Here is an 8,890-nt window from a genome sequence, read left to right on the forward strand (position 1 = left end):
AATTTCCACTTATATTTATGTTAGTTAGAAAATAGTCGAATTGTTATATATGTATGTATTTCTGATTCTTAATATCGATGGAAGAAAAAGAAACGTGGAAAAATGTATAAAAAAGGTCGTATTGAAAAGCAGTGAAAATAATGAAACGAGGGATTGTTAGTTAGGCGGTATGCGGTTAGACGTTAATAAAATATTTGCACGATTCGAAACGTTAAAACGTTAGATTTCGCTGCTACAACGAAAAAAAAAGTTTCACTGTATTTTTCTCTGGATAAATACCGTATGTTTTTAGTTTTTGGAAATACTGCACTCGTACTATTTTTCTATCGACCCTTTCGAGTACTTTGTACTTACGTTACTCTTTTCTGTTCCCTTTTTTCGTTTTGCAAATATTAAATCAGTGCCTGTTATTTGCATTCTATCAGAGAAAGATTCCTTAGTTCACCGCAACGTTGCAGTTTCGTGGAAAATCTAAACGAAACGAATAAAGAAGTTAAATATTTGCGACGATGACCAAAATATTCAAAGGTTACGCTACTCGAATGGATCGCGCGAGGAATTATCTTTTCGTATGAAGAGATTCTTTGTTTCAGCAATGTTGCTTGAAAAGCCGATAAGAGGTAACGATACAACCGGAGAAAATTATGATAAAACGTCATAGCGTAACTGCTATGATGAATGGATCGGGCATGCTCTCAATTTCTCCCGGGACATTGTACCAAGTGATACGTAAATCGATTTATTTTCATTTAATCGAACCACCGACAATTTCCTAATTTATCGTTTATCGTACAATTCAATTTGATATTCCTTATTTCGTCTCTGCTTCGCGTTCTCTGTATAATTACACAGTTAAATGTTATTTCGCGTTTACGGGTTTCTAGTACACAAAGGTAGAACACGCGATTAATTATTTTTTTAGTAACTAAGTGTTCGGAATTTAAGAACTCGATAACAAAAGGTCTCGTGCCATTCGTCCGCGCCAATTTTCAGTTTACCTGCAATTTGTCATCGACTTCGCTTCCTTCTGATACCGCAGTATACATTGAGAAGCGAAGAAATATTTACACGTATAATAGAAAATAGTATTATATTATATTACAGTCTGGGTAATCAATTAATTCGTAATTTGAAAAAGAAAAATTTTACCGGTTCTCAATTTCTCAATTTCACGAGGGAACTCTGCGAATTGGCAACGGCAATGGAATTCGTCCAGGAGGTTCATCCTCCTGGTAGACACCATGATCAATTTTTCTTCGCTTCTAGAAGGCTAAAATTAAACTCCAAAAAAAACAACGCTTTCTTCGTCGTGTCGGGGTGGTAGTAATACGCTAAAAATTTTTCAAACCTGTGCGCGAATATTTCAATTTTGAATGAACGCTTTGTCGAAAAGAAAATTCCTTTTTTCTAATTTCGACTCGACTCGCTTAACGCGAACGTTTTGATCGCGAGTCGAACGAAGGAATCTTCGTTCCAATAAGAAAGTCACGAAAAAGAAGAAGCCGATTCAAGTGGTTTATCATATATGTAGGTAGATATAAAGCTATGCGCGATAAAACGGTAGCTGAAACTGATTTTGAGGATCGACGGTTGAGCAAACGACTGCAAACAGGGGAAATATCGCAGCTGGCCAACAATCGAGGAATAACAAATTATTGTTCCAGCACTAGCGGCGCGGTAATTATGACACACGGTATACTATGATTTATAGGTTAACTCGTGAATATTTTAATCTTCGGTCGAATCATAGCATAATATTTGAACTTTTAAACAAATTGAGAAACCTATTTGTATTTGAACAAATTCGTCGTATCACTGACGCTTAATTAGATTCTAAAAAAGAAAGTTTCCTCGTTCTAAATAATTTTTCTTCGACTAAAATAACCCCAACGACCGAGAAGCGTAAAATTACTAGACGGATAAGCTATTGCTAATGGAGAGTGGAGTATAGACAGTGGAGACAGTTGAGCAATTTTTTAGTCGCCCACCAAGCTGGACACTGCACTGTCGCGATAAAATGGAAGCACGTGCGTCACAAAGGATACAATCCCTAGCGTGAGGCTCCAGCAACTCTATCGTAAAGGAAGGAAGAAAGAACACAAGTACGTGAAACACGTTCTGTCTCATAAAACGAACAATTTTTCACATTACTGGAACGAGTTAATTTATTTTGGCAACAATTTTTCAATCGCGACAAAGCGCCTCTTCTATGGTTTCCGTGGATACACGTGAACACACTATAGTATCTGTAGTACTTTCTCATAATCACGCATGATCGAACGAGAGGAAACAGTCAACTCCGACACGTCGTCGAAACTCACGGCCACGATACTTCCAACGACACAAAACGTCGTCCACTATATATGTAATTGCAAGTTGCGAGAAAAAGTACTATGAAACAACGGATTTTGATATTTACGTTGATATTTACGTTTCGATGATGTCTTCGATCGAGAATTACGTTTATACGGATGAAATTTCTATACTATAGCTTCGATCTCTTACCGAATTAGCGTGAAAATCAATCACCTTCGCGATCACGCTAATCGGTTTTACAATTGCGAGTACTAGAACGAAAGGCAGTGTTTACGTGCACCATGGAAAAAACGACGTAAAAAACCCCGCCGCGTACGGTGCGCCGCGTGCCGCGCGACTGACGCTACTTTAGTTCGTGGACCCACCATATTCCCTACCCTCTGCCTTTCTCTCCCCCCTCTTCTCTTTCTCACTCACTATACTCTGCTCTTTACTACCACTCATAAATTCATAAGCATCTGAACACTGATGAATTTCGAGTAACGTCGTATCGATATTACTAAAATCGCACGAGCTAATAATAAACGAACCAAAAATGGAATTTATCAATTTCTTGCAACAATAAATTACACGATCGAGAATCGATAATTAATAGAGCGATACGCGTACGTACATTATATTAAATTTAAATTATTTCTTTAAAAATCCTTCGCGTCGTTTAGGTTAGTCAAATTGGCATTCGTACGAATCTGGTTATTTGACTCGAAGTCATTGGAATTAAGTATGCGTACAGGACAAAGTTCGTTAGCGAACCTGTTTATGTATTTGTTTCCTCCTTTATTGCTTCTCTATACTTCGAATACACAGATGCTGCGTGAATACACGTAATTCTCAAATTTCACAACTCACGACTTCTAACCCAGTAGATAAATAAGGTACGTATCTGTTCGAGTCTTTTCGTTCATCGTAGACAATGGCTTCGCGCGTTTGAAAATTTATGTCGTCTTCGGCTTTTGAAAGAAACAAATCAGGACGAAAAGAAAATGGAATCGCGAAGAAGCTTACTCACGGCATGTTTCGAGGAATCGTATCGTTTACGAAACATTCGGAGAACAAACTATTCGCTGAGAATTTTACAGTTTTGGTACAATTATACGTCTTTCGGTCTGTCTTTCCATTTTTTCCGAAATGCCAAGTTACAATCATTTCTTTGAATCTAGCGATTTCACAGATTTACTTTCTTTTTCTGCTTTGTACTATCTTATAACTGTTTTTGCTACTGTGAATGCTTCTGAATGCGTGGGAATACTGTTTACAGAAACACCGACCGCGTCATCGCTCCTTTCCTTACTGTTAAATCTCTTCCGATGATTTGATCTGCATCTGATCAGTTACCAGTCGTTAGTATGTTTAGTATATTTAGAATATTTATTTTTTTGTCAATGTCTATTTGATATTGTTCGTATAATCGAGCCTTTCCTGTCCTGTTACACGTATTATATACCGTTTTGTATTTTCTAAAAACCGATTGATCGAACTTGAACAAAGAATCTGTTTGATATTTGAAGAAATAATTAATAATTCTTTGATTTTACCAATATACGTATTAATTTTCAAATAACAATGAAAAAGATAATACTGCAGTTAAAATTAATCCCCGTTGCTTCCTTCGTTTTGAGACTTGCGTATCTTCTTATTCATTCGACTGAAAATATCCACTATATTTCGAGTGCTCTCATTCCTATTTATACATATACTCACGGACCAATGAATCGTATTATACAAAAGAATAAAAATCCTCGGTTTAGCTAACTGACCGCTAAACCCCGGGTACCATGGTTACCTACATTCGAGCCTGAAACACCCACACATAGCGATGGCCGTATGTAGCCGTCACGTTCTCTCTAACTTTTCATCCAGTCGTCTTTTTTTCACTTTCAAAGTTTCAGACCTTCATAGGGACCTCGCGAGTTTGTATTTCACAAGAGCGAAGTCATTTTCAGAACCGACTAAAAAATATTTCACATCTTTTGCAGAAATACTGAATTTTACACTGTATTGTACAAAAAGCATCGCATTGTGTCGAGTTTCGTATGGGAAGTACGTTAGATGTGCATCCTAAAATTAAGTAAGAGAACAGGGACTGTTTTCAGGTTAACAGCTTGTTTCTTACTTATTGCGACAGTTATTTACTTACTTTTGGAGAAATTGCCGGGAATAATCATATCCATAGCTTAACGGCAATGAATTATCATACGTTTAAACTTTATACTCGAAAATTATATTTTACGACAAGAATTAAATAAAGAATTAAAAAAGAAAAATCTGATTTATATCGATGCCTTTGCTTATCGTTCGAAGTTCGTCCATATTCGTCGTTGTAGATACGTCGACGCTTTATAGGATACGTATTAGTCGAATAAAATTCGTTTGAACGTTGAAAATACAGATATGGTCGCGGCGACTGAGAAATACATTAGTCAAAGGAAAACGGAGAAGGAGAAAGATATAAAGGAGGAAAGAAGACGAAACAACAAGTGTAGAAACCTAAGCATAGTTAACAATGGTATACGCAACTCAGGGACAGTTGTATCAATATCAATATCTGAGAAGAATAACGTGGGCCAACGACCAGCCGTTTCCCGCAAGATAAAAGCGCGTTAGGCCAAGAGATACGCCATGAATTCATCCTGCCGAAGACGAGTGGGTGTGTTCTACCGGAAATACAACACCGGAACCGCGGCAAATTACAGCGCTAACTCAACGCTCCTCTAATGTTGCAATTACAAAATTACTTTTTCGAAAAGAAATGTTTAGCGAAAGATTACATTCGCATCCTACGTGACACGCCAAACTCGTCGTTGTCGCGTCGTGTTACGGAAAAAATACTGATCGTAAGAGTCGCATGTGATGCGACGCAAAAGAGTAAAAAAATATATATAAGGACGAACGATACGTAGCGGATATCTGTGTATCGTGTGAAAAATACGCGCGCGCATGCTATCTTTGTTTATACGATAAATTCTTTTATCGATATAATAAAAGTAGCGTATAAATAAAAGAAACAATGATTCGACCGTGGAAATTTCATATACATACGCGATATAAAAAAGACCTGTTCTTGTATGTCAAACTTGCATAAAGAGTTGTGAACGATCCAAATAAAGAGACGAATAAAAACATTGATATAGGAATATCAAAATGATTCATAAACATACGCGGCACGTCGGAAGTCACTGATTGTTTCGAAGGATGGTGACCTCTGTCTCTCTGTCTGCCACAGGTCAATCGCCTTTTTACCAATTAACTTGATCCCTCTGTCGTCGTAAATTAAGCAACAGCTCTTAACTTACTCACCTACTGTATCTAAAAATTCAATTGCCAACTAGAATTGTTTCAAACGTAGTAGCCATTAAGATGTATACGGTATACTTCTCTTTTTCAGTCATCTAATTTATCTTAACACATTTTTAATCCCAAAAACGTAAATATAACATCCGTTCAGATAGATCTTACTTCACAAGATCACTCGAACGATACTATCAGATTCTTAATCGACTCTATTCTTTAACATAATACCGCATATCGTGTTGTATGCGTAAAATGCGATGTATCGAGCAATATAGAAATATAAAGCGGATAGAGTAACATAAGAATCGAAAAATCGAATTTCAAGAGGAACGATGATGCTTTCACGCGTATTTCTCAGCTGTTCTAAAATAATTGCGTTGAATAAATCATTAGTAAAATAATGAAAAATACCAAGTGACTATTATTAATAATAGAATATTATATATATACAATGAAATAAAATTGGTAGTTGGGGTTCTGTACGTATGAATGTAGTTTGGCAGCCGGCGCGACGCGATGCAATGCGATATCATTGACTAAATGCAAGATAGACCATGGTCCTATACATACACAAGTCTGGAAATTCCCGTGGTGGGGATAATTTTACAAATCGGCCACCAGCCGTAGCGCTGCAATCGATTCGTTAAACTTTTGCATTTAACGCCATCTTCGCCACTCTTACCACTGTAGGTAACTAATATAGACCGAACTATTTTTCATAACCTTTCCCAATTTATCTAAAATAAACGTATAATATTTCGCGTGGCACAGAGGGATGCTGTTTAAATAAATGTAAATTTACACAATAGAGTAGAGTTCAACTGCAGACATGGCCGTGTTGCAGATTATAGACACAAGGCGCGCTGTACGACGAAATCTAACGAATCGATCGAAGCGCCTTACTTGGGAAATATTTTCTGCCCGCTAAAAGCCTTACATTCTTACATGTAACTACAAATGGAGATAAAATAAAAAAATAAAAAAAAAGAGAGGCTTCACGACGCCCCACGAGAATTTCCAGACCTGTATCTACGACTGTGTTGCATTGGGGCGTAATTTGTCCGTTAGGATTATCGATAAATTGTACGGCGAGTTTCTGAGTCAGGATACCTACTTACCTATATGTACTTGATGTCGTATGAAAGTAGGAAAGGTAAAAAATTCACATTTTCGTGTTTGGAACGTGTGAGGTTACATTTTTATCTCAAACAAATCGCAGTAGTGCGCGATGCTTTCTTAAGTATTATAGAAGTGAACAATTTTATATTTCGTTACGATCATAGGATATCTTGTTCCGTACTTTATTTATAATTTATAATTTATAATTTCATTTAGTTTTTATTCAAACCGGTACTACGCTGAATCGATAATGTCACACGCGACACAAAAATCGTATAAGGAAGTCACTGCTTTAATCAATGTGGTCAGTGATGTCATTACAAACGATTCGCATTTCTATTTCTCCAGCCATCAAACAGGTCGTAAAATAAAAAATTTGAGCTTGCATTGTTCAAGTATAATTAAAATCTCAGATTACAACATATAAACTAGCATTAAAATCGTGTTTGTTAGAATTTTTTCATGTTTACGTTTCGTTCTTTACCTTACTTTGTCACTATGCTCGCTTCGTGTATTTGCCCATTGCATGGTACGATCTACGTCTGAACTAGAATTTTTTAATTTTGTTTATATATACAGAGCGATTCCACTTTTCAGTCAGAATTTGCACAGTTGGTTAAATTTCAATCGATAAGTGTTAAACTTTTATATAAATTAAATTTAAAGTGTTATGTATGCTTTTAAAGGCTTTATGCTACAGATGGTCTAGAAAACAAATTTACCGACAATTTGATACGTGTAGTTAAAATTTAGCCATGCTTCTTGATATCTGGACTGTTCTTTCGTATAGTGTATATATTCCATAAATTATTTTCACGTGTCTTTCGAGGATTGATCGAATGTCTCTTCGATTCTTTAGGCGGCGGACGGGAATATTCTTTCTGTTTCAAATTTCAAATTTTTACTCGGAATTAAAAGATCAGCGAAATAGCTCTGTGCTTCTTGAAAATAGGATTACGAGACGAATTCGTAGACTGGACAATTACACGCGATTTCTAATACGTGGTGCATAACTGCTGAGTATTCTTTCGAGATTGCGTTTGTTTTTAATTGAAAAATTCCACGTGAGGAAAGCCCATCAGGGTCTCCCGCATAATCGCCTCCTCGTGATGAAACTTATTCAGAGATCGTGGTATTTCTCAATGTATGATTCCAGGTCCCATAAAATGCGATACCTATGTAACCTATACCTTGTCTGTTTTATTAAGTAACCAATTACAAAAATAATGATAATTAGACTGCAGATTTTTGTACATTTATAGGAAATTTAAACGCGCAAAATCACACAGAATAATAACAGCAAAGTATAATGCTTCCTGTAATACTTGACAGGTAAAGAAATTCTACTTCTTTAATTGTGTTTTCAAAAATATAAATTTGCATAAAAATCCAATAATAAATAACCACGAGGTAACGCGAAAACCCGATTCATATCCAATTCGTTGTATTTATCATTCTCTTCACAAAGTAATTTACATATTATATGTATCTTCTAGTAATTGATCTTTTAATTGAAATAAATTAACATTCAAAATTTATCGGTAAATTAAATTAACAAATAATAAATACATATGTTACTTTCATTATACCACTCTAATTGGAATCATCTATGTGCGATATAATTAAGGATACATCACGAATCGGTAATTGTAGCGTTAATTGGATAAAAGATGTAATACGATTCGCTCTACGTAGTCGAAAAAGTTTTCGACTGTACGAAAATTAACTTACACTGCCTATCCATTCAAATTCATTCGCATTGGGCATGAAAAGTCACCCGTTAAAAACCGCGAATGTCCGCTATACAAAATACGTTCTACGGTTACCAGTAATCGTAAATGCTCAGAAATACCACGCTAATCCCTCGTCTTTCTTTTTGCCTTTTTTTGCTTCCTTCGTATTCCAACTTGGTAAACGATACCTCTCACAGCGGGTTGTATTCTAGCAGACCGACTTATAACGAATACTATCTTACGATGAGATCTGCTCTCAGCGGGCAAATATGCACCTGCAGCTTTTTATGCCTCGTAAATCGATTAGATTCCGTTAGCTTTTTTGGTTATGACGATTGAAAATTTCATTTATTTTAGATCTGATGTATCAAATGTGGGAGAATTTTAGTCGACGTTAGAACAACGAATAACTATTTGAGATAATATTCTTG

This window comes from Bombus bifarius, unplaced genomic scaffold (genome assembly GCF_011952205.1).
Source record: "Bombus bifarius isolate JDL3187 unplaced genomic scaffold, Bbif_JDL3187 scf7180000008047, whole genome shotgun sequence".
NCBI classification, from domain to species: Eukaryota; Metazoa; Arthropoda; class Insecta; order Hymenoptera; family Apidae; genus Bombus; species Bombus bifarius.